Below are 27,664 nucleotides of genomic sequence, written 5' to 3'. Positions count from 1 at the left end.
TATATATTTATATATATAAAACATATACATACATACATATATATACATATATATATATACTGAATTCTCATCAGACCTTTTAAGTAATCTTTGCCATAATATGTCTCTTGTCTTTCCCTGATAGTTGCTTTACTCTGTTGCATTCTTGCCAACCATTATAGCCAATTCCAGTCAACTGCACAGTTTTCAACAACAAGGGATATCTACTCCTGTGAATGTGAGGCCAGCAAAGGGGCAAATTTGTGGTGAGCTTGAGCAGCAGGTTGCAATCTATCTTTTTGTTGTGTTTTTTTTGGGGGGGAGGAGGGGTCCTGGTGCTTGACCTTAGGACTTGGGCATTGTTCCTGAGCTTCTTTTGCTCAAGGCTAGTGCTCTACCACTTGAGCCACAGCACCACTTCCACTCATTTGTATGGCATTATTGTTATATGCACGGGTGTTGGGAGCCGAGTGCAGGGTCAGGCTGGCCCCTGAATCTGCATCACTGAGTAAGATAACCACACAAAGAAATGAGCTGTCATGTATGAACGCCATGCCTAACTTTGAGCTATATCGTCGGTATTGTGAATCACTTTCTGCTGAGACTTGATTACCATTGGGTACAAATGTGTTGTTGCTTTATCACTCTCTGCTGAGACCTATAGTGAGAGTAAACACATGGACTTCCCCCGCCCTGCCCACCTTTGTGCTGATAGGGTCCTGCACCCTATCTTAGCCGAATGGACTTCCTCAATAAATGAGTCCTGCCTTCACAGGTCTCCCTGACGCGTCTGATTGTCCTCTGTCATGTGAGGGCTGGGTGCGGGTGGTCAGTGGGCCCGCTCCTTTCTTGGTTCGTCCTGGTCGGGGTGTATTCTCTCTATCCCTCCTGCGGGTTGGGAGGGACTGAGGACTAAAAACCCCGACACATAGGTACAATAAAAATCTGTCCTCTTTGCAGGACATAATTGGAAACTAGTTATTGATGAAGGCTTTGATCATAACACTATCAAATATGAAGCCAGGTGCTAGTGGCTCATGCCTGTAATCCTAGCCACTCAGGGAGCTGAGATCCAAGGATCTGGTTCAAAGCCAGACTGCAGGCTTTGATAGAAAAGTACTTGAGGCTCCTAAATCCAATCAACTACAATACTGGAAGTAGTACTGTGGCTCAAAGTGGAAGAAGGTTAGCCTTGAGCAAAAGATGTCAGGGATAGCGCCCAGGCCCCAAGTTCAAGTCCTCAAACTGACAAAAATAAATCAAATGTAATCAGAGGGGTTAAAGGAGTTTATTGATTTTATTGTGCCTACATTTATGCAGCCCTACTGGAAAATCTGGTGACCGTTACCTGGCTTACCGCGTTTTTAGACTTCAGGTGAATGAAGATGGCTACATCTTGGTTAGCCTCAGGAAATAGTATATTTTGGAGATCTCAAAACTAATTCAGCCAGTGAAATCTGATAGAAAGTTTTGGCTTTTTAGCTTCAACAAGCTTTTATATATTCCTTCTCTCCCTTTCTCTCTTTCTTCTTGTCATGGGGTTTGGATTCTGCTCCTGGGTGCTGTCCCTGAGCTCTTCAGCTCAAGGCTACCTACTGCTCTATCCCTGCAGCCACACCACCACTTCCAGTTTTCTAGTGGTTAATTGGAGATGGGTCTCATAGACTTCAATGCCTGGGCTGGCTTTGAACTGCAATCCTCAAATCTCATCCCTCTGAGTAGCTGGTATTATAGGCATGAGCCACCACACTAACTAGCTTGCTTCCTTGCTTGCTTGCTTGCTTACTTGCTTTCTTTCCTTCCTTGCTTCTTGTTGGTTTTGTTTTTATTGTGTCAAACCTGGGTCTTGAACTCAGGGCCTAGCACTGTCCTGAGCTTTTCTGCTCAAGGCTAGCATTCTATTACTTGAGCCACAGCTCTACTTTGGCTTTTTGGAAGCAGAGGTAAGAATCTCAGAGACTTTTCTTCCCCAGGCTGGCTTTAAGCCCTGATCCTCAGATCTAAGCCTCCTGAGTAACTAGGATTACAAACTTGAGCTACCAGCATTTGGTTAAAGAAGCTTTTAAAAGTCTAATGCTCATTAGACACTATGTTGAAAATTAACTATACAACCTGTGAGGGTGAGGTTGGGAGGGGAAAACTGGGAGAAAAGGAGGGAAGAGGTGATACTGTTTAAAAAAGAAATATACTCATTACCTAACTTAAGAATCTATAACCCCTTTGTACATCATCTTTACAATACAATTTAAAAAGTCCAATCTGAGATTCTTTCTTTAGAGTTCCAGGAAAGAAAGTGATCAATTATCATTCTGGCTGTACTCATGGAAATAATCAGGCCAAATTTTAATGAGATCAGAATAATTTCATAAACAAGGATAATCTTTATCATTGATCAAAGGAGGGAAAATGTACAGAGAGATTTATGTTTCACTGTAAAACTTGAACATATGCTGTGGGTTAGCAGATTGTGATCTTGTTCTGGCCCTGAGATTATGTATTTTATCTAAACACTGGACTGATCCACAAACATAATATACAATGTCATTTTGTACCAAATCCTCAACTTTAGTTTTTCTGAACCATAACTCTTCTACTATTTCCAGTTTCCCCCTTCCTTCTATGTTGACATCACTAGCAAATAGAATTGGATTTCCAGATTATAATCAGGACCCAGGTTGTCCTTTGTCCTCCGGAACTGAAACAGTTATGCATGGTGAAGCAAGAGAACATGATATAAATTTAAAAGGAGCCATTACCACAGTGCTATGTGTCTATTTAAGATGTCAGCCAATCAGAAAGTATATAGGAATTCCCACATTTTCCTGGACCAGAGTCCAGAAAATAACCTTGACTTTGACAATGATGTCTGTACCGTCACTACAACCTTTCAACTACAACTGAGAAAATCCATCCAACTGCCATGGCTGTGTTTCCTCTATTATTAAAACCACTTAGAGAAGTCAATGTTCAAAAAACTCAACTGGTTGCCTTCTGGGTTCAGAAATTGTATATGAATTTTCCTTTCCTTTAAAAAAATTGTGCTTCCATTGCACTGCCTTTCATGAAATGTTTTTGTCATGGGTGCCATCCAGTAATTATCTTGGACTACCACATCTCAAGAGATGAGTTAGTTATTCCTTAATGAACAAAAGACACCAGACAGTAAATAGACCCCTTATCATTCAGAGGATAGTAGAATGTTTTATCTTTAACAAGAGAAAGGAGTGGCAAAATGTCTTCTTCCTGACAACTCTAGTCAGGCTTATCTTTTCAACTGTGCCTCAATTATAGTTTATAATTGAAAGAACTCAAGGTTGTCACACAATGAACCATGTATTCCAGCCAATACCTGACCACAGTCTCTAAGCACCTTATTACAGCATTGACTAAACAGAGTTTACAGCCTTGTGCCCTTTGTTCCTGAGATATCTATATCTCTATAGAAATTTATCTATACATCTAAGATCTATAGATAGATCTCTATGTATCTATCTCTATAGATATCTTTATGTAGATAGGTATAAACATATAAATATCTATCTCTCTATCTATGTATAGACCTAAAGGTATCTGTCTGTCTGTCTGTCTGTCTGTCTGTATTTTATAACACAAGTGTTTTTCTTAAGTGTCTGAAAGCCTTTTGTTCAAGAAAAAAGTGTCATTATTAGAAAGCCTTGTCTCTGAGTGAGACTGGGCTACTAGCTGCTAGAATTGCCACCTACCATGTCGAGCTGTCTTAATTTGCAGTTACACTGACTAACCCTTTCTAGTTTTCCACTTGTCTGATTACTGAGACCCAATTTCTTGCCTCCTCCTAGCTCCCTACTTCTTCCTGTAAAGTGCCTGGTCATCTCTGTATCAATCAGAGGTGAGTTCAGTTCTTGTGGGATGCTCTTCCCTACTTCAAAAGCAAACTGTTGATTAAGATCTGTCCTTACACTTCCACTGGTATCTGCTTTGTTATCTTTGACATCACAGAGGTGGAGTGAAGGCCACATGTGACTCTCCTCTATTTTAGGAAAGTGTTTCAATGTGGTCTCTGACCTTGGGGAGACAATATTTGAGGAAATGATGGACTTTTATTTGAAATTTTGCTAAAATACTTCAAGTAATTTTGTTGATTTTTGTCCTTGATACATTCTGATGCTATCCACTAGCAGTCCCTTTCAGAGCAGGTAAAATCAACTGTCAGGTACATATTTTTTTTAATTGATTCTTTGAACCAACAGAATGAATAAAATTGAGGATGGTGTTTTTGAGTTCTGCATGCTGGACTAAAGTAAAAATGTATCAGAAGTAGCTGTCCAATCTGCAAAAGACACTAAGTTTTCTACTTTATGCTTCTTTTTCTCTTTTCCTTTCTTTTTTCTTTTTTTGTCAGTCCTGGGGCTTGAACTCTGGACCTGGGCATTGTTCCTGAGCTTTTCAGCTCAAGGCTACCACCCTACTCCTTGAGACACAGCACCACTTCTGGTTTTCTAGTGGTTAATTGTAGATAAGAGTTTCATGGACTTTAGTGCCCGTGCTGGCTTTGAACCACAATCCTCAGATCTCAGCCTCCTGAGTAACTAGGAGTACAGGTGTGAGCCACTGGCCCCGCTACTTTACATTTTTTATGTCAAATTTGTCATCACGAATTGTGGCATGTGCTACAAAAATCATGCTTTATAAAAATCTCTTTTCCATATAATAGATTATTTTAAAAATCCCAGGTCTTGGGGCTGGGAATTTGGCTTAGTGGTATAGCATACTTGCCTAGCATGCATCAAGACCCAGGTTCAATTCCTTGCTACCACATACACAGAAAAAAGCCAGAGGTGGTGCTGTGGTAGAGCCATAGCCTTGAGAAAGCCCAAGATCAGTGCTCAGGCCATGTGTTCAAGCCCCAGTACTGGAAAAAAGAAAAAAAAATAAAAATTTCAGGTCTTACATTCATTTTCACAAAGTTAATTTGGTATATCCAGAGAATTTTTACTAAATATTCACTATATTCTCCCTCTCTCTCTCTCTCTCTCTCTCTCTCTCTCTCTCTCTCTCTCTCTCTCTCTCTCTCTCTCTCTCTCTCTCTGTGTGTGTGTGTGTGTGTGTGTATGTGTGTTAGTTCTAGGGCTTGAACTCAGGTCTCATGCATCAGACATTTTAATTCACAGCTGGTGCTCTACCACTCAAACCAAGACTCCAGTACTGATTTTTTTCCGGTTAATTATAGAGATGGGCCTTCCAGATTTCTTTGCTTGGACTGGCTTTGAATCCTGATCCTCAGATCTGAGCCTCTTGAATAGCAAGGATTATAGGTCTGAGCCACTGGCTCCCAGCTCACTATATTTCATAGCCTTCTTTTCTACTTCCATGAAAGTTACTACTAGATTAAAAAATGCCTAAGTCATTATCTGTCAAAGAATGCTATTATAGAAAGAAGAGTTATGTGATGTAAATTTTTCCTATGTGAAATGTAGTTAAGATAGGTGAGCAAATTTCATCAGGTTTGTCAATCTAGAAGGAAAAAAATGGATAGAATGGTATATGACATTTTTCAAGTGTTCCTGTTCTGAGTTAGCAAGAACCAAATCTACCCTGTGCCTCCATTGCAGGGTTTCTGTTTTGGCCAACTACAGGGCCTTTTGTGCTTCATTTACCTCAGAATGAGATCAACAACACCTTTTGAACAAGACTGTTGTTGCAAAGGTAAAAATGAGATGCTATATAAAGAACATGTAATGCCTGGAACATAGTAGGTATTAACAGTTCTTATTCATTATCCTGGGAGAAGATCAATTCCTGGTATCAAATGGCCAGTCCACATCATTGGACAGTGACAGATTTGATAAGCTCTCCCTTGTCTGTGCAGCTTCAGGTTGTCATGTAAGAGGAGCGGGAAAATTCCTATACATAACATGTGTTGTTCACAGATGCATAGCACGCTCTCCTGAATAAATCTGGAATGAATTTATCAAAAGAGGCTTATCAGGCATGTGAAAGGGAAATGTATTCTAAATGGGCTACAGAAATCAATGAAAAAAAAGAAAGAAACAAAGCCAAGCAGGAACTTAAAATATTTTAGGGACTGGTCAACTTTTTTTTTTTTATCGACATATGTTGTTCTCATTAGTGGGAATTTCTCACATACTTAGAATAAGAACAGGAAAAATGTAGTTTGCTATAGATTTAAGTCTCATCCAAATGTTTCAGGTATGTATTAAACCATAAATTTTCTCAGACCATAATCATTTTTATGAGATCAAGTGCTCATGACTTCAAATAATTGTGACCTTTGAAATACCATCCAGGCTCCTTTTAATATCTTTACTTTGTCATAAGCAGTTGGAAAACATCCCTTCAACTCTGTCAGAGCCACTTCTGTCTTCTTGTTGATCACATTCTCAGACTCAAAAACAGATGAGCTCTCCATGAAGGTTCACATCCTAGCCTTCTGCCTGTTTGGTAAATAAAGTTGGACTGGTCCCCAACCAAGCGAACTCATTTGCATTTGTCAGGGGGTGCTTTGCTGCTAATATGGATGAGGTGAGTCCTTGTGACTGCAACTCCACAAATTAGCAAAAGCTAAAGCATTTTTGATCTGGGCTTTCATAGAAGACGTTTGCTAACCTCTGTGCTAGATCAATTTCTAGGCTAGAAATGGAATTCCACTTGAATAAATGATGTCTATTGGATTCTCAGAGGAAAAAAAAATTGCTGTTACCAGATGAGAAACTTTGCACAGAATTACTACAGAAGGAGCTGGCTATCACTACTTAATTAACTGTATATAATAATACCATACCAGTGTGATAAATGCTAGATTTACCATGTAAATGATGTGGAAAAGATACACACAGCCTCTGGCTTTGTGGTGTGTACAGTAATATGGGAAGGACAGTGATCATTTCATCTATCTATCCATCCATCTGCCCAGACATCTATTCACATATCCATGCATCCATTAATCAATCCATCCATCCATTCTTCATTCATTTACTCATTGTCATAAAAGCACTAGAAACAATTCTAGACACTGTGCATGTGTCAGTGAAATACAGAAATTATAAACTATAATGGGAGCAAGAGAACCGGTATGGGAAAACAATAGGAGTTTGCCAATGCTATGAAGAGAATATGAGTTGAACCACATGACAATGACAGCGAAATATTAAGGAACTTCCTCTGGTATAACCTATAGGGAGATGAGTGGGGCAGTGACTTCTGGATGACTTAAAGGTGGGAGGTGAGGGAAGCATCACTGAGGAGATGACATTGGAACTTGGACTCGAGTGTCAGGCAGCTTGCTGCCTTGCCAACAGCTAAGGAAATATTTCCAGGCAGAGGAGAGGGAAAAGCTACTGCAAATAAAGCCAAAATACGTTCTGCTATGTGTCTGAAGGAGAGAAAGACCAGCTGGGTGAAGATGCCTGAGCTGCGGGGAGAGAGGGGGGAGGAGCAGCTGGAGAGGCCAATGGACAGCAGGTCAGATAGGTTAGCACAACAAGGATACTGGTTTTTCTTCTAAGAATAAAGGGGAAGGGCTTAGGTGGGAGAGTCACATGATCCTACTGATGTGTTCTGAAATGCCTTTCTTCCTTTCTTTTTGTCTAAAAGGGACAGAAGGAGAATTGAAGCAGATAGAAGAGTCAGATGAAAGGACTGAATCCAGTGCCACTAATGGAAGGCTGAGAAGAGGCCTTGGTAACAGTGTGAAGGTAAATTAAGAGTGAGAAGAAGCCAGGCCTCAGTGGCTCTCACCTGTAATCCTAGCTACTTAGGAGGCTGAGATATGAGAATCACGGTTCAAAGCCCACCCAGGGAAGGAAAATTCTGTGAGACTCTTAGCTTTAATGAACTACCAGAAAACCAGAAGTGAAGCTGTGGCTCACAGTTGTAGAGCAATACCCTTGAGCAAAAGAGCATAAGAAAAAAAAAAGAGTGAAAGTAGCCCAGGAATATCTGAGCATTCCCAGTTGAGTAGCTGACCAAACAGTGATATGACTCAAAAGTCTACCATAGCTATAAAAGGAAAGTCATGGCAGATATGTGTATATTATATATAAAATTATATATATATATATATATTAGACATCCTGTTGAGTTTCCAGCACTTAAACAGTATAGGATGGACTCTACGGAGAGGTCTGCTATCTCTGAGAATTCTGGTTGACCTGTCTTCCACCGGGCAGGACACGTGGAAATAAGGAAACACAGCAGGGAAGGTGGGGTTGGAAGAGAAGGGGGTTTGGATTGGTTCACTGAGTCTGGGGCTTCTTGTAGCTTCATCTCCTGTTTTTAGACAACGCAGCCTGGTGTAGAATGCCCATTTCCTTCTCCTGGTGGAGCATTTATGTGGATGTTTTCTGTCTTCTTTGCTTCTATCTATTATAGGCAAACTTATGGTTGGTAAGTAAACAGTTCAATGAGTCAAAACTAGGTAATAAACAATGTGCCACAAACAATTACAAAATTTAAAATGTAATTGGTTGCTAGGTGCTCATGCCTGTAATTCTAGCTAGTCAGGAAGGTGAGATCTGAAAATCATGGTTGAGAGCCAGCCTGGGCATGATAGTACTTGAGCCTCTTATTTTCCAAAAAGTCGGAAGTAGAACTGTGGCTCAAGTGGTAGAGAGTCATTCTTGGGGGATAGTGCCTAGGCCCTGAGTTTGAACCCCAGGAGTATCACCCCCCCATCCCCTCACACCCACCCTCACTATTCATGAAATTTTCTTCCTTATGATTCTTTAATTTGGGGAGTGCTTGTACAGTTTAAAAATCTGAGTACATGCTTGCCCAAAAGAGGTGGACACAGAATGAACGTAGTATAGGCAAAGTAGTCCACATCAAAATGTTTATCTTTCCCAAGTCTTGACCATCCAAGTTTGTGAAGCTTTACTTGAGCTATGAAATACACTGTGCTTAAATTAGGGACACTTTAAAGGGCAGGAAAAAAAGATTTTTAAATAAGTTAAAACTTGGCTCTTTATCTAAAATGGTCCTCAGGGGGGCTGTATTTTCAAGACTTGTAGTTGTGTTCACACACACTTTGGAGCTTGAGCCAGTTTTATCTACTCGTGTAATAATATTACGTTAATCACCCAAAAAGAATTTTTTGAGAGTACTCCCTAGATAGCTTTTTGCTGTAGAAATAGGTTAGTAATTCCTTTAAAGAAAAGGAAAATGACACTCTAATAGCTGTACTTTTACAGAAGAACTTTACCGTGTCTCAAAAAATAAAGTTTGCAAACAATTAAAAAATCACCCAAACACTGATAAAAATAAGTATTGTTTTTCATGGAGAACTCCTGGGAAATATCTAATGAAAACCTAAAGCTACAAACACAAAGATGTTCACTGTATTGCTTTTAAAATACTAATCAAGGACTGGAAACTGTCTATATTTTCAACAAACAGGGTGATCTGATACAGACTGTACTGTAAGGTTGATACCTTATTGTGTTTTATTTATCCAATAAAAGGATGGTTATGAAAGATAGGCAGGAAGTGTCTTTTATTGGACTCTTTCTACAACGTTGCTTTAAAAAACAGTAAAATCAGATCAAGAGCAAGGCAGAACTCATGAAAGGGAAATTAGGAATTAGCTAATTAATGCAAGGTAAATGTCAAGAAAAGAAATCTAGGTGACACACGGAGTTCCATGCATCTGTATCCCTGATTTGGGTTCTTCTCTGCTTCCTATGAATCCATGTTTGGCAGACAGCCATTTGGGAAAACATGACATTATATAGAACTGCTTTTAATTAAAAAAAAACCACAACTCCCCCAATTTAACATTTTTTAGATTTTAAAAATGGACTCACATGTTTTCATTAGGAAAAATGGGAGTTAAAGTCAACCTACTAGTTAATGGTAGGTTTTATTAATGACCTCAAAAGAAGTTGATGCTGCCCAAACACAGCCAATTTTAGCTCCACCTTCTAAATTTGGGGGAACCTCTGAGATGAAGAGGCCAGAGAGTTCAACCTTTTTTCTTTATAAAATAGTATTCAGAGAAAAAAAGATCTCATTCCATAAATCGTATTCGTTTCATTTTAACCACAGCCGAATCTGTCATATCCTAGCTTTTCTGAATTTGATTGGGGAATGGAATTCACCCTTTTCCACCTGAAGTCCAGAAAAATCTGCCACATTCCACCGGATACCTCCCCTGTACTGAGACCCAATCATCAATCACGGGGCTCAGTTCTGAGTCCCTGAAACCCTGCACTGGCTTAGGGGCAAAGCACGGAGCCCTTTCCTAGGTGGAGGCGGACAGAACCTGAGGACTGCATGTTAGATATTAGAAGCCTGTTTCCCTCCCTCCCCCCCTTCTCCCCCCACCTCTGCCTCTCTCCTCTCTCCCTTCTCTTTCCCTCTTTCTCCTTCTGCCTTTCTCTCTCCACTCCTTTTCCATCTCCCTCCTCTCCTCTGCCTCTCTCTCCTCCTCCACTCCCTTTCCCTCTCCCTCCTTTTCCCTCTGCCTTTCTCTCTCTCCTCCTTCCCCCTCCCTTCCTCTCCCCCTCAGTGTGTGTGTGTGTGTCTTCTCTCTCTCTCTCTCTCTCTCTCTCTCTCTCTCTCTCTCTCTCTCTCTCTCTCTCTCTCTCAGTTGTTTCTATGTCAAACATGTTTTCCCCTCCCCTTAGTTTGTCATTGAAATCCACCCAACATTTCAGGAACAGAGAACCTTTCCTTCACCAGGATGGGTGGGCAGGAACTTGCCCATAAACTCCCACTCTGAGGAGAGAGAGGGACAGAGAGAGGGACAGAGACAGACAGAGAGAGAGACAGAGAGAGAGACAGAGAGAGAGACAGAGAGACAGAGAGAGAGAGAGAGAGAGAGAGAGAGAGAGAGAGAGAGAGAGAGAGAGACAGAGAGAGACAGAGAGAGAGGGGGGGAGAGAGGGAGGGGGGAGGGAGGGAGGGGGAGGGGGGAGGGAAGGAAGGAGGGAGGGAGGGAGAGAGAGAGAGAGAGAGAGAGAGAGAGAGAGAGAGAGAGAGAGAGAGAGAGAGAGAGAGAGAGAGAGAGAAACAAGCAAGCAAGCAAAGCAGGCCTACCTTAAAACTTTCCAGTCTCTCAGGGGATCCAAGTCAGAGATTAGGGACACCATTGTCTAACGGCCTGCTGGTGGTGAGCTTGCAGGGGGGCTGGGGCTGGGGACTCCCCCCGCGGAGCAGCAGAGGCGCCCGGCGCAGCTCTTCCCCCTTCCAGCACAGATAAGCTCGGCCCTGGCCGCTCTCCACCCTCCCTCCACAACCCTGCAAGCGCTGACTTCCCAGACCCGGGCTCCTCACACCACCCTCTCAAAGCCCCTGTAATCTGCTCCAACTGATCAAATTTGACCTTTTTGTAGCCCACTTTATTCCAAGCACAGCTCTCAGTTAAATCTCTCTTTATTACACCATCCTCGTTGGCTTTCTTTTGGAACAAACACAGATCAAGTCTGAAGCCTGCAGACTGGAGTCGCAATCATTTACAGATTACCGCGGGCTGCCGGCTTCTCCTCCTCGGGGCGTTCCTCCTGCCTGGAGATTTTCTTTTTTATTCCTCTCAGAAGTCTGGTTAGGCTGCTTTCTTCCTTCCTTTTCCCGACTTAGGCTTTGGGATACTGACACCGGGCCCTGAGCTTCCCTCCCAGCTCTAACTACATTGCTAAGAGGATTTGTTGTTTAAAAAATAATTTGGAGATGGGTTTGCTAACAAGTTAGTATTTACTGTGTATTTCTGGCAGATTTCCCCACAGTGTGTCTCTTCCTTTTTCTCTCTCTTCCTTTTCTTTTCTCTTACCTTCTCTCCTTCCTTCCTTCTTTCCTTCCTTCCTCCCTCCTATCCTTCTCTCTCCCTTTCTCCCTCCCTTTTATACTCCCCTTCTCTTTTCAGCTCCTTGTTTCTTTCTAACCCCTTCCCCTTTCACTTCTCCCTCTTTCTAGCTTGTTGCTTGCTTCCTCTTCTTTCTCTCCTCCTTCCCTCCCTTCTTTCCCTCCTTGTCTTCATTACCTTCCCATCTTCCTTCCCTCTCCTTCCTTCCTTCCTTCCTTCCTTCCTTCCTTCCTTCCTTCCTTCCTTCCCTCCCTCCCTCCCTCCCTCCCTCCCTCTTTCCATATTTTTAACTACCATCACGAGGGCAAATGAAATCACTCTGAACACAAGGAGAAAATGTGGGCCTTTCCCTTGCACGTGGGCATCTTTGGTCCTTCATGCCACCTCACCTTTCAGTAGTCATCTGGAACTCTACCTACCAGATGGTTAGACGTAAGGAAGACAATGTTGCTTTCCTGGGCTTTGCCATAGTTCCCATTTTACCCTGTGCATGAGTGTGTAGGAAAACATGCTGAGTAGGCAGGTTTCTTATTTTCATCCCTCTTGAGCCTGGGCTCTGTTACCCCTGGACCATCCTGGCTCTAGCTGAGTCTCCCAGCATGGCATCTCCCTCCTGTCCTCATCCTGGATCCAGTGTCCTTCAAACTGTCTAGCCCAGACCAGCAAGACATTTGTTATAGCAGCATGACACATCACTTGCACAGCCTTTGTTTATATCGAGTTTCTTTTTCCTCACTTTGATTTTAAAAGGGAAAATTTACATGGTTGCCATAAATGGAATATCAGCTTCCTTGGTCTTTAGTGGAAGTCAACTGAAAGAAACAACCAGAAGAAAATGATTACCATGTGCCTCTACACACAACCCCTGGGAAGGCTGTTTTTTTTTTTTTTTTCTCTTGGTTGAAGGGTTTGAAGATTAAGAATAGGTTAGTGGTAGAGTTCTTGCCTAGTATATGTGGGTCCCTGGGTTCAGTCCCAGCACTGTATGTGTAAATGTACATATGTACACCTGTATAACATACCTGGATATGTTCCTGTTTGTGTTTATGTACACATGCGTGTGTGTTGGGAGGGTTAGGAATTGTCAGGGTGTGAGGAGACGTTCCTCTGAAGGAAGGGTAGAGATGTCAGGAGAATGTGGTATAATTTAATGTTTGGTGACAATCTTAATATTGAAGTATGGGGAGGGGAAAGATGGCAGAGGGCACAGCTTTGGGTGCAGGGCTCCCGCACCAGAGCGGTTATATGCAATGCTCCTTCCAACATTGTGATCTCTTCTCTACTATCTTGCTCTCTGTGGACTTGAATGATGTGAAAATAGCCCCCAGCTTAGGATTCCTTTCACATTTATGGCCATCTATATGCTTTGTTTAATGACTGTGAATGATTCTATTTGGAAATGCAACTCTCTCCTAATGCTCAAATTGAAAGAAAATTTTGTATCTTCTGCAAATAAATAAACAAAACATCATGGCTTCTCTGGGGCCTCGTGCCTCTTCCTGGGCTGTCTTTATAGTGTTCCACTGTGAACCTGGGGCCGTAAGCCTGATCATGTGTAATCATTTATACAACACATCAAATCCCCACACACTTTTCCAAATGTGGGTGATAATAATAGTTTTTATACAGAGTGCATCTCCAAAAGGCTCCAGGTGCTCAGATAATTAATAAAGTGCTTTCCCTTTAGAAAGTTAACAAGAGAAAAACAGAAGATAATAATGAAATCATTTCTGCAAGTAGGACACCATCCTTATCACCAGCCTACCACACCACCAAAACCCAGGTCTGGGGAAGAGAGGAAAATGAATTCTTAACATTTGGAGTTTAAAGTTAATGGGTGAAAGGAAGAGGGTGGCTTTGGGCCAAAGGCCAAAAGGACAAACTTGGGCTCCTAAATTAGGCAATAATATTTTAGTGCATCAGTTTTTTCAATGGCCTTTTTATTTTTTAAGGCATTGAGTAGAACGTTCCTTCAAATAAAATATGACATGAGGACCAAATGCAGAAGCAAATGGTAACTTAAATAGATTAGAAGGTATCCTCCATGAGATAGCTCTGAATTTTTAGGTGTGTTGCCTCATTCACTCCTAACTTGCTTTGGAATTACTGGTAGTATGCCCCTTTTGTTAATGTATGTGGAGAGTTTTCAGCTTCAGCTCCAGGACATTGAATTTAATAGGTGTGATTTTAATGCCCCCACTCCCCTTAAGCATTCAGAATCCAGTACTAGGCTCTCTCACAGATTCAGAGAGAGCAATATATAGGCAGGACCCATCTGTTTGGGGCTGGAGTGAGAGAGGGTCTGCCACAGGCAGGGGTGGTGATAAGGGGGGTTATATCATTGTTTCTTCACTCTTTTTCTTAATGATGAGGTCCCAGTATCTCTTTACTATATGATTTTCATACATTTCCTTCTTGCCTGTCCCTTAGTATAGCAGACTTTTGGCACTCATAGTTTCATGGTTCAAGGAGATACAACACAGGGTGTAGGGAGAGGTGTGGGGGAGAGGGGGGAGGGAGGGAGGGGGAGGGTGAGAGAGGGAGCCCACACATACTCAGAATGCAGAATTCAGTGTTCTACAGCAGTTTGATTTCTATTTCCCCCCCATAACCCCACCCAACTTCTGCTAAAAACATGCCACGTCTTTCAACAAATCTCCGATTTTCCCTTTGTTGAAGCACATTCACTGTTACCTTGATTTCTGGGCATCATTTGTTTTGTGGGAGGCAAATGTTCACAAAATGGGGGGCAGGGAAACACTGAGCAGATCACACAATGACTTCCACACAATGAATGATAACACAGGCTCACTGGGGGTGTCCTATCAACTAAGCTGCATAAGGCATACAAGGGAATTAACATTTTTCTTCTTAGAAATGTCTTTAAATTTGAATCCAGGAATAAGGTATGCTTTCTATTTCATTCCTGATTCTAGTGGATTATGCTGAATGGATCCATTTCCTCTTAAGAATTATTAATTTTTCTTTCCTTGAGAGTGTTTACTAAAAGGAAAAAACATGCTGTTCTTCAAGGTTGTCCCAGGTAGTTACAAAGTAGCAAGGCAACAATCAACTTTCTATTTATAAAAACCAAGGTTCAATTCAGCCTTGAGAAAGGGATAAAAAAAATATCCATTTTCTTCTTTGTCTTGGTAAGAACTACAAAGTTTCCTATCTTTGTCTTGTTTTTCCTCAAAACTCCTTTAGGTCAAATGATTTTAGTGATGGTTTGAATGGCTCTTCAATGACCACCTCTCTGAGAGCTTCCTGTGTGTTAAGAGAGGGTTCATTGTGGGCTGGCTGGGATATAGCTCAGTGGTACAACACTTGTTTAGTGTGTGCAGGGCCTTAACTTTCATCTCCAACATGGGGAAATAAAGGAAGTTTAAATGAATGCAAAGTAGCATGGATGCTTTACTATTACTAGAAATAAGATTCTAATTCTCCTTTTCATATAACTAAGCTCTGTGATATTCTCTTTTCTTTCTTTGGTTTTATCCATGAAACAACAACAACAAACCAAGTACTTTTCTAAGCAAAAGGAAACCCACTGCTTTTACTTTCTCCATCCAAAGAAACAAAATCTTCAGAGGCTCTGCTTTCTACCTGTGGCTGAGCTGAATATGTCTTGAGGGAGGCAAGGTCTCACAGAATGAGGGCAGGGGCCCAAGAATCTGCATGTCTACCCAGCTCAGCAACGCACTCTGAGAAGTGCTGCCGCACCAAAGTCAGAGAGCACAGAAGTCACCCTGGCGCTACCCTTCCAGGTAAGGCTGGAATCATTATTGATGTTAACAGCAAGAAAGAAGCATCATCCAGCTAAAAAAACAAACAAAAAACTGAGCAAAACACTTACCATTAGCTGAAAGTTAGACCAAATATGTTAACAAAGGTTCAGAAACCCAAGCATGACTTCTTGGTTGAGTTTCTGTTTCACAGCACCACGGGACCAAATTTCTAGTTGTCAGGATTTTATTATTATTTATTGCACTGCTATTTTCTTTGTCTTAATTTTTGCCCATTCTAAGTTCCTTTCACTTTCTAATGATCTGCAGTTGCTTCCTAAACTGCTATTGTTTGAAATTTGTTTATTTTGGTTTTGTTTTGGAAAGAGTTGCTTCACACCTCTTTGTATCCAATTCTGCTTTTCCCCAGATGGATTCTTTCCTTTTCTACTGGCCTCCGACTTTCTCTTCACTTTTGCCAGCTCTTCCCTGTCTCTTTTTCAGAATGTGAGATGACGAATTGGAAATGCATTCTGCTGTTGTAAAAGAAGCCATCCTGGTCTTGTGGATGGTGCCAAAGTTTCCAAGTTGGCAGATGGGAAGGAGCTAAGAAACTCCCACACTTGTCCTTGACTCTGGAACTAGGGCTGAGAGCTACATGCTTCTCATAGCAAACCACAGTGTGCCACCGGCTGTCAGACAGATCATAGCACTCACCTCGGAAGCTGCACTACAGAGGGACAATGAATCGCCTTTTCAGTATAAGTATATCCCCTAATACTGAGACAGATACTAAAAAACAATTGCTTATTATCTGGGCTTCAACTTTAACAGTATATCCTGTGCTCCGATTTGTAAAACCTGGCAATTTGTGCCAGGCTGATTTTTTTAGATAAAATCATCAACAGGCCTATGATGATTAGTTTTCGCTTATAAGTCTTTGTAGGTACCCTTTATGTTACTGACAGGGCCTCAAAATATATTTGTTATGAAAGCTTTTATTATATTATCTGTTGAAAGCCAAACATTTAAAAAGCCCATACAAGTTGGCTTTTGAACAAAGCAGCATACGATAAGATGAGGGATATATCAGAAATTAGGGAACTCTATATAGTTTTTATATACTGATTGGCTACTTGAATGCTTTTTTGGAATGTTGATATGTTTGCAAACTATAGAAGCTGACAGTTTGTAAGATGTGACAACATAGATCTATGTGTGTATGTATATATATATATATGTACATATATATGTATGTGTGTATGTATCTATCTCTCCCTCTATCTATCTATCTATCCCTGTATCTATCTGAGCAAAGCCAGGAGCATTATCATGCACCTGTAGTCCCAGCTATCTGAGAGGCTGAAGCAGGAAGATCACTTGATCCCACCAATTTCAGGCCAGCTAGGATAACATGACAAGACCTCCTCTCATAATTTTAAAAAAGACAAAAAAGGTGATTAATATCTGGTTATATTTTCTTGGTTTTATATCAAGCATCAGTTCCTGTTGCTAGAGCTCCACCCTCGCAACAGTGAATCATGAATCTTCAATGTAATCAAATGTGTGTTATTGTACATATCCTTACTTTCAGCATGTCTATAGAGACTAACTTCCAAGGATGTGTATATATATATATATATTTTTTCTTTCTTCTTTCAGATAAATGAATGTAACTTTAATGGAATTTCCAGTGCTTTCACGTTGTTTTGCTTACACCACCCAATACAATGAAAAGCCCATGAACAAAGATAACGTGTTTTAGTGCTTTGTCAATGACTTGAGAATTGCTATTATGGGACACTTTATATGTATATAAAAAAAAATCTAAAGGATTTCTAAAGAGACAGCTTCAAAACCTGCTAAGTAAAGCAGAGGACCCACGGTGTCACTCAGGGCCGCATTTGTCTCTGTGCATCTCCCTGGGTCTCAGCTCCCTCCTGCATGCTATTTTCATTTGGAATCTTGGTCAGCTGACTCGGAGAGCAAAAATGGAGTGAAGCTGGGGAAGTGGGGGGAGGGGCTGTTGGATTGTTGCCAGGCATATTTTAAAAGTGAGAGAGAGGAAGAGAGAGGGAGGAGACTCACACCCAGCTGCTTGTCATGCCATTCAAAGGAAACACAAGCCAAATTTAGTTCATACAGTCAGGGGAAAAAAAAAATTAGAGCTTTGTTTAACCCCAGGCTGCCATGGAAGAGGAGATTTCTCAGAGCTATGTTTTTCTTCTTCTTCTTCTTTTTTCTTTTAATTTCCAGTCTGTTTTTGGTAGCACTGAAGGCTTATAGAAAACCCTGGACAAAAAGTATAAAATAACAAAGGAGGTGAAGCACTGCTCACACCGTCTGTTTCCTAGCCCAGGGAGTCTCAACTGCACTGCTGAGTTTGTCATCTTTTCCTTTTGTTTTTTGGTTTTCTTTAAATGGCCGTGTTAAGATTCCTCTGGATTTTATGTGCTTAAAGCCAAGGCTCTTTGCCAGTTTTCAGAGGGAGATCGAAGTTTAAAGGAAAGCCTTTAAACGCAATGGCCAAATTGCCAGTGGGAAATTGCCAACATCTGCTTGTGTCGCAGGACAATCTTGTGCAGAAGACTGCCCTGAAAACGGCGAGAGGGAAAGGGGTGTCTTCCCTCACACTACAGAAGAATTCATCAAGAGACCCAAGTGGAATAAAACGGTGCCACAAAGTCACCTGAAAATCTAAGTGGCTCCTAACCTGATCCTTTCACGTAAAGTGGTGACAAGAAGCAGACTGATGGATTGATTGTATAAAGTATTTACTTGGCAATCAAACCATCCAGTTAACATGGGGAACATTTACTCGAGTGTTCAGTTCTTTCTCTGAAATAAAGGATTGCCTTTCTCCTCTTTCTCCTTTTCTTCCTTAGATTAACCACACATACCGTATTTACTTTTTGTAAAATAAAATGAAGTGGTATTACCAAAAACTAAACAATATAAATTCATAGAAAATATGAACACCATTAAAAATAAAGAAAATTATATGAATTACCATAAATAATTTCCTGGTTTCCTGGTGGATAACCATTATCACAATAGTACCTGCACATGCCTGGTAAGATACGGGGCCAGAACCCAGAGTCATTCTCTTGAAACAACTGCCCATGCGAATTAACTCCAAGTCCCACAGGGACGACTTTAATCTCACCTGGGGAAGCACCCTAAGACCTCACCCCCTAAATGCTACTCAATAAGAATCAAACTTCTAATACTTAAATCTTGTGGGGGGTGATAAGGGAGAAAATTTCAGATCTTATTTTGAATCTGTCAACTGGGCTTATAATTTAAATCATATCCACATGTGTATATTGTTATGGTTCATATTATTGTTTATCAAAACAATTTCTAAGCATATGGGAGAACATGGCTGTACTTCCTTATGGCTTACCCAAAACCTTTTTTTTTTTTTTTGGCCTAATTTTACCTGCCAAATTTCCTTTTAAAATCCTATCGCCTCTCTTTAGTTAGAGATGGGTGATGTTAAGCAATTTTCTAATCCACTGGTGCTTCCCTTTTGTCACAGTAGTACTGGCCAAATATCTTTCATGACATAAAATACTAGGATATCTCCTAATTGTGTCTGGAGAGGCGTGAGTTTGTGAAACAGAAAAGGAAGAGGCTTTGCAGTGGAACGCTATAGTCTTGCCTCTTAGACACATACTTCTGATAGTCATCTTGCCAAAAAGGATTTAAAAATGGAAAAGGATCACAGTCAACAAGGACAGTATTCAATTGAGGATAAAAAGAAGTGTATCAGTCTCAGCTGATTGAGGCTAATGATAAAGTACTGGTGAAAACTACAATGCCCCTTTCAAACAAAGAACGCTTTATGCAAAGCTCCAAATAGATTCATTATGGAATCACTGCCACGCCACAGCGCCCCCACCAGGTGCCTCTTATATGAAGGGGGGCCTTTCCTAGAAAATAAGTTAGTATGACCATTTCTCTCTTGTTTATAACATCTTGAGCCTTATGAGAATTAGAAACATGGAAGAATGTGAAGTTCATTTTTAACTAGTCATTGTGGGTTTTAATTTTTTTCTATTTTACTAGAGAAGCACCTTGTTTTTTGAAAATGTTAAAAAAAAAAGGAAAATGAAAATTATTTGAATTATCCTAGCATAAAAGCAACTGCATTTGCTGTTAGACTAGCATTATAGTGATCCAGAAAATGTTGGAATTCATTTTCAAAGAAAGGCATGATCTAACCTTTAAAATGAGAGAGAGAGAGAGAGAGAGAGAGAGAGAGAGAGAGAGAGAGAGAGAGAGAGAGAGAGAGAGAGATCAAACCTTAAGGGCTTGATTCCCAATGAAGCATTAAAAAAGGAGAATTCTGATTTCTTGTTGACAATGTTTAAATGAATATATCAGGCTATAATTAGAAATGCAAGGGGAAGTATCTTACTACGGAATATTTAACACATATTAGAGTTTTTATACAAATCATGTAGTTCTTATGCCATTTTGTCCACATTTTTTTCTCTACCAAGTTGGTGTCACCAATTATTCCATTACAAACTTGAAATTATTTTCTGAGTTGTTACGTTCACTATGCAAGAGGGGAGGTGAACCAACTCCTCTAGATTTTTATTTCAGTGCTTTTCTCTGTGAATGTGCATCTGTGTATATTTGTGTATTAAAAAACAACCCACAATCTTTATAGCCAAATAAAAATGTAAGGAAGTAGGAGTCAAATACTTCCTAATGAGGCAGGAGGGAAATGGTTAAGTCCATTGTATAGGGATTTTACTTCTCTAAATTCTAGAACATTTCTTTTTGTTGTGGCACATCCCCAGAGAGATAGCACATCACCAGGTCAATACAAAAATGTATTTCCTTGTGCCTCTCATTACTTCTCTGAACCTTCTGCTAATAATGGGAAGACATTACTTTTCTGTTGATTTGATTTCCATTGAGTTGAATCATAGAGTATAGGAAACATATAAGAGCTGATCGAGGAAATATGGATATATTTTAATGGTTCCTTCTCTATACCATCCTTTTTTAAATTATTTTTTATTGTAATTAATAAAAGGGTTACATGATATTTGCCAGATAGAAAGCGCATTAATTCACATACATTGATACCCTTTCACATGTCTTGGTCCCCATTACCCTCCCCCCCACACACCCATCTTGGTTTTCCCTCCTTCCCTATCCAATTTCAAATAACCAAATACAAATATATCCAATATATCAGATAACAAAGTGAGATACTATAACAATATGAGATAACCAAGGGACAGCAAAGGAGATGAGAGACAACATAGTACATTAAGGACAACAGTCATTCATTATATGGCTTTTGTTTCAATATCCTGGAGGTCCTTTCAATTAGCTTCATACTATATGGCCTTATGTATCAAGGTTTTGCTCTATTGCAGATCTCTGCTAGTAGAGCCCAAGGTTTCTACTGATTATGACAAATGAGGGAAACCATTGAGCCTAAGTTCCTTTGAGTCTGGCTTACTTCACTTAATATGATTTTTTCTAAGTCTTTCTATTTCCTAACAAATGGGGTGATGTTGTTTTTTCTGACAGCAGCATAGAATTCCATTGTGTACAAATACCACATCTTGTTGATCCACATCCTTTTAAAAGAATTTTTCCTTTGTAGGGAATTTTTATTTTTCAGATGGATCTTGAAGTGTAATCATAGACATCTAATCATCTAGAGCTAAGTTATAATTGGCCAACTGGGTCCCTTCCTGAGGTGTGGCTTAGGGTCATCTACACTTAATAAGGGCTAAGCATTTTCCAGGCATTATTTCTTTGGATACTCAAACAAACACTTGGAAGTAGGTGTTAGGTTTTTTTTTTGGGGGGGGGAGGTCCTGGATTCATAAATAAGGACAAGGAAGCATAGACAAAAATATCTCTGCCATTAGATTTTGGAGCAATGCTTCCATCTTACATGCAGCTCTCTCTAGGAGTTCGGTTTTGCTACCAAACACATGTAGAGCTCAGTGCCTTGGTCCCTGTGTTGGAAAGACCAATGAAAACAAGACCCAAAACAAAAACTGAAACCCCAAATTCAACAAGAAAACCAAATTAAAAAAAATTTTCCACCCCACTAGTGAGACAGGTCTACATGCATTTAAATATCTGAAATCATCTGAACCTCAGAAACACTGAGAACTCAGAAAGTTTTAGGTCTTGATCTTTCATACTTATATTTATAGTTAATATTTTAGCTTAAGGGCTAAAAGAGAGCTTGTGGATAGCCTAAGTTGCTTAGATCTAATGACAGAAAAGTATTTCGTCATTAATTTTCTGAGGAAACTGATTGGTGTAAATCCAGAAAGCCATTATCTAATAGTTTTGGAGACTAGAAGGCTGATACTATTGTCATCAGGGTTGGTTCCTTCTGTGAGATTTGAGGACAATCTATTCTAGGCCTGTATGCTAGCTCTGGTAGCCAGAAGCATTCCTTTACTTGTAAATAGCCATCTTCTTCTTGTGTCTTCACATCATCTTCCCTCTCTATATCTCTGCATCTGTCTTAGTGTTCCATCCTTTTATAAAGCCATAATCATATTGGATTAGGATCCACTGGAACAACCTCAATTCAATCAACTGCAAAACCCTATTTCAAATAAAGTCATATTAATAGGCTTTGGGTATGAGAACTTCAGTATTTTTTCAGGGGACATAATTCAACAAATTCTTTCAAAAGAAACTATCATTAACTAGAAAGACAAAAATTACCTATTTTTTTTCTGGGATAAAAGAGGGAAGAACCATATTTCAAATGTCATGTGTACAGGATTTTAAAAAGTTATAAAACATATTTGTGCTCATTCTTATTCATGACCCTCAGATTAAGAAAGTTTAAAGTCAAAGAGCTTGATGAAACACTTGAGGTCGCACCAATAAGGTGAGAGTTGAACTTTAGACACTCTTTTATATAGGTCTTCTGCCTTTCCTAAATAAATTAGGAGAACACTCTGACTCATCATAGGCTATAAAAGCATGTTGGCTGAGAAATTTCAGACTTACAAGACTGACATTACAAAGAATCTGTATGGCCTGGTTGCAAGAAGGCAACAGAAGACAGAACATTTAAGATAAGACACTGAATAATGCCCCATAAGTACGGGGAGGAAAAGGATATAGCTGGTTAACTTTTGGTCAACTTGACTTGGTGAAAGGATGCCTAGACTAAGACTTATTTAGTGAGAGTGTTTCTACATGAGATTCCCACATTAACTGGGGACCCAGTACAGTAGATAGCCTTCACCAATGTGGGTGACCCTGTCCCATCCATCAAGGAACTGAATAGAACAAAACATGGTAGAAAGGGGAATTTTTCTCCCTGTCCCCCCTTTTTTTCCCTGCCTCATCAAATGAGTGGGGACATTTCATCGCATTTTCTTCTACACTGGGACTGGTATTTATTTGAACATTTATCCCATCCATCTTGGATTGAATTACACCTCCAGCTTTCCTGGGCCTCCAGCTTGCTTGTGTCAGAACTCTCTTTGGACTTCTCAGACTCTAGAATTTTATGAATCCATTTCTCAAAATAAATCCTCTACCATGCTATTGATTTGTTTCCTCCAAAGATGACTAAGGCAGATACTGAAGAGCACCTTTTATGGTAAGGAGGTTAATTTTCACGAAATGCTTTTTTATTTTTGATGAAATTATTGCCTTTCTTGGTGTTTCTGGGATGATTCAAGTAGAGGAGAATATTTTATTGATAGGCATATTGCTTTGGGAAAGTGACTGTGCCCCAGGAAAAGTAGTTATTTCAGTCTGTAATAATAGCCCTGACCTAATACCCACCATGTTAAACTAATTGAACTGTGTTGTTGTGCAGAATTCCAGAAAAGTGGTATCCAACACCAGAGGCTCTAGCTCTCTAAATTCCTTGGCTTTTAAAGTATCCCCTGCTGATAGCAAACCACTGTTTTAGAAGAAGATGAAACATCCTCAGAGCTCCTCAAGCTGTACCGCTAGCTCAACACCAAGAAGCCCAGAATATCTGAATATCTAGGGAACCTCTCTCCAGGCACCATTTATTTTCCTTATTCTTGCCAAATATTCAAATGCAAAGGAGAGAGGGCCATTAGAAAGCTCCATTGGCCATCTTACTGTAGACTTTATATTAAAACAAAAGGAAACAATCAGAGAACACAAATAATATTAGATATTCACATGTATGATTAAGAAAATATTTTCTTTAAAGCAAGGATGGGCTGTTCCTCTCTCTTATGGTTTATCTTATTATTGTATCCGACTTTGTTAGCTGGTATGTTGTATATAGATTTATTTGTTTGTTTGAAATAGGGAAGGGAAGGGAAAAAACAAGATGATTGGGAGGGGTGAGGGAGGGAAAGTGGGAGAAAAACATGAGGGGGCATTGATGCTCAAGATAATGGACTTACTGCCTGAGGAATGTAACTATAAACCCTCTATATGTCACCTGACAATAAAATACAATAAAAAAGGATGAAGCAGCAATCATGAAAACACAAAACAATCTCCTATGAATCAGATATTAATGGAGGAGAAACTGATTAGAATTCACTCCTTTTTCTCTCCTTTCTCATTTTATTCACCTTTAACTCCAAGTCCTACATGTTTTTGGTTGTGAAATGTGCCTTTTGGGAGGGATTTCATACCCTAGAAAGATTAAAGTTTTCTTAAATTAGGTCCAGCAACACAGATTAATAGAAGGATACATACTTAGCATGTATGACAGCCGGAGATGAATAAAGTTTTTGTACATATAAGAAAACAAATCATTTTTTTAAAAAAAGAAACAAATTAAGATACAGAGGCAGAGTTTAGGTAGTGGATCTCAATACTAAGTGGATTTTGGGATTTGGTGTGGAAATATGTGAAGAAAAAGAAAAATCTCAATGACTGGGCCTTATCCCGGAGTATCTCTTCAACTCTTCTAGCTAAGGCTGCGAGAATCTACTGGAAAAGAAATATACCATCAGATGTAAATGATGAGGTCTTGGAATTGGAGAATCACTGAGCTGGATGTTTGTGATTGTTCAGTTTAAGACTCATACCTTGGCAACAAAGATGTTGCTGCGGATGGAAGGGTATAGGGAAATAGGAAGAGAAGAAGAAACAGAAAGGAAAGAGTCAAGGAAAGAAGGAACAGGCAGCTTTGTAGATGCCCACTGAAAGGGCCTGGAGAAGAAAGAAGTTGGCTGCTCCCCACATCGGGCCCTGGCTTGAGCACCAATTTTACATTTCCAAAGTGCATGGCCCTCATTTTGAGTTCTGGCTCTGTGCTAACCATATGTTGCAGTTGCTTAATTGACTGTGTAGAAAAAGACCTTGGCGGAGAAAGTAGGGCAAAACTAGCTTGAATTTCTGGCTTCTGGGTTTTAAGTGTATGCTTCAAACCTCAGAGTTGGTCTTGTACGTGTGAGGGTTAAGTGAAAGCAGAAAGGGACTGGAACCCGTTACACAGTTAGAAGCAGAATCCAGAGGTAGAAGAATGGTAGAGAAAGAATGACTCACATCTGTCAAATACATGGGACCCAGTGGACTCCACACAAGTCTTATGCTAGGATGCAGGTCCTTTCTCCATACCTTACTTGATTTATCTTTTACATTTTATCTTTGGGGCTGGTCTGGGTCTTAAACTCAGGACCTTGCAGTCTTGCTTGGCCTTTTCATGCTCCACCACCGAAGCAATGCTTTTACTTCCACCCATTTTGATGTTGTTGTTGTTGGTGGTGGTGGCGGTTATAGGGCTTGAACTCACGGCTTGGGTGCTGCCCCTGAGCTCTTTTGCTACAGGCTAGTGATTCATTTTGAGTCATTGCTCCACTTCCAGTTTTTCTGGTGATTATTTGGAGATAAAAGTCTCACAGGGAACTTTTTTTGCCCTGACTGGCTTCAAACTATGATCCTCAGATTTTAGCTTCCTGAGTAGCTAGGATTATAGGCGTGACCAACCAGTGCCTGGCTCACTTCCACCTTTTAGCTGGTTAATTGGAGATAAGAGTCTCACAGATTTGTGTGCTCCAGCTGGATTTGAACCATGCTCCTCAGATCAATCTCTGGAGTACCGGGGATCTCGAGAATGAGCCATTGATACTGATATCCAGGCATCTTTGATCCTTTTGGGTGGGCTCTTCAGGTTCCTGGGTGTACACGTATTCTGAACATGGCCTCACAGTATCTCCAGTTGGTCACTAAGATCTCCTGTCTGTCTCTGCACCAGAGCTCAGGTGTCCTTTCCTTCCTCTAAGATCCCAGTGCCATCCTGCCTGTTCCTGTATTCCCATGGCATCTTATCTTTTTCTCCACTGCTGCTCCACAGTTCCTTGCAGCCTCCTCTCTCCCCCGCAACAGACTGAGATTCTCACATTTGTAATCATGACTCACTTTGGATTCTAGAACATTTACTCAGTTACTTCTTCATTGTACATGTATTTATTGATCACCTATTAGTAGCCAGCTCCTGTGCTGTAGGGATAATACCATAAGGGATTTATAGTCTCATTAGAGAATCAGACAAATTAAACAAATGATTAGTATTCAGAGTAATGAGCCTGGGTAATACAGGGCAGAAATATCTCTATTTCAAACCTGATTTCTTTCATTTATTTATTCATTTTGAGCTCTCATTTCATCACAGCACTTTAGATTGTATTCAACTAAATCTTAGTTTACAGTAAGCCATTTTTTTTTTCATTATGCTGAGTCTAAGTTCTGGCAATTTACAATTTACACACGTCTAATGGGCTGAAGTCACTTGATGATGGAATTATCTGTCCACGAGTGTTTTTGTTCAGACACTGAGTGGCTTTGCTTTCTTGCTTCCCTGGTCGCACTGAAGTGGGGCATCCCCTCCCCTGGGCTATCAACTCTGCTCTGTATCTCAGCCTAACATTACTCACTTGCTACTGTGCCCACAACATCCATGCCATCTTTCCCTTTGCCCATTCTCTGGCCAAAAAGAGACCATAAGTTCCAGAAGACATGGCAGAGTCATACAGCTGTCTACACTCATCAGTCATCAGGAAACAAGCTTTAAAATCATATTTTTGAGAATTTTTACAGGAAGTTGAGACCTGAAGTTTCCAAGTAGGCGTGAGCCAAGACTGCTATGCAGCGGGCAAGGAACCGAGAATGACAATCTGCGTGGAGAGAGGTAGGTAAGAGCCAGATCGTGGAGGGCTATCTGAGTATATTTCAGCTTCTGGATCATTTTCAAGGGAATGGGGTCTGGGCAGAGGGATCCAAGGGTGAAGCACAAATTGGAAGTATCATCCTGACTGCATGGGGCTCTGCAGAGGCACAAAGGAAGCAGGGTGGAGGCAGGGAAGGCAGGGTGTGGGGCGGAGTGTGCCATTGCCACAGGCAAGAGGAAAGAAGGGGTTTGCATCAGGCTGTGGAAGGAGAGGAGGGCAGCATCTTCAGAAAGATGCTGTGAAGGCACAATACTTAAATGCCCCTGATCTGGGGGTGCGGGTGAAGGAGGAGGAGAGGCCTGAGGTCTGCTAGCTAGGCGTTGAGCTTGAGCAACTTATTAGATATGGTAGCAGTCATTAAAATAATTAAGATACGAAGGACTGTGTATGCAGTCAGCTGGGGACCTGCTAAAGTTGTAGCACCCTGAGTGGGGAAACTTGTTACATATACCTAGATGCGGGGGCAGACATCTTAGGTGAACCTGCTATGTAGGGGCATTATCATGGAGACATGATAGAGTAGAAGAGATTTATCTGGTTAGTGTGCAGAGGAAAGAGAAAGGAGGCGGAAGAACCTGAAGAGCAGACAGAAAAGGAAGCCCATGGAGGAGAAGGAGTCAGAAAGTGGAGTGGGAAAATAAAACCCACAGAGGGGTATGGAACTGAAAGAGAGGGCACAGAAGAGAAGTACGTAGACCACAGTGGACTTGGCTTAAGAGAGGAGGTGTTGCCCTTCAGTGGGACAGAGTCATTGTTAAAATAATAAAGGGAGCAGGGTCAGCTGTCTGCTGGTCAGAGTGAAGGAGACATAGAGAAGCACCCCCAGCTATCACTACTGCTGAATGATCCTCTTTGGCCTCCATCTTGATCTGACTTCTGGAATGATGTCAGAAATCCATGACTGAAAAGGTTCCCACCGTCTCCTTTAGAGACAGAGGCTTCCTTTCAGTCCCTCCTTCCTATGATGGGGTCTTTGT

General features: G+C 40.7%; 1 protein-coding gene across 2 annotated transcripts in view; it reads right to left on the bottom strand.

Annotated features, from left to right (window-relative positions):
- The window catches only part of Celf2 (CUGBP Elav-like family member 2), a 672,814-nt gene that overhangs the window by 435,278 nt on the left and 209,872 nt on the right, over window positions 1-27,664 (bottom strand). Inside the window, exon 1 of one of the 2 annotated variants that reach the window (XM_090318882.1) lies at window positions 11,014-11,063. The exons of the other annotated variant lie outside the window; for it this stretch is intronic. The gene's annotated coding sequence lies outside the window, so the exon portion shown is untranslated. Of the gene's footprint in view, window positions 1-11,013; window positions 11,064-27,664 lie in introns of those variants that run through there. 2 annotated transcript variants of the gene reach the window in all.

The sequence above is a fragment of the Megascapheus bottae genome, chromosome 26, assembly GCF_031878675.1.
Source record: "Megascapheus bottae isolate mThoBot1 chromosome 26, mThoBot2.hap1, whole genome shotgun sequence".
NCBI classification, from domain to species: Eukaryota; Metazoa; Chordata; class Mammalia; order Rodentia; family Geomyidae; genus Megascapheus; species Megascapheus bottae.
The sequence above is the reverse complement of the archived record's forward strand: the minus strand, read 5'-3'. Positions and strand labels throughout refer to the sequence as shown.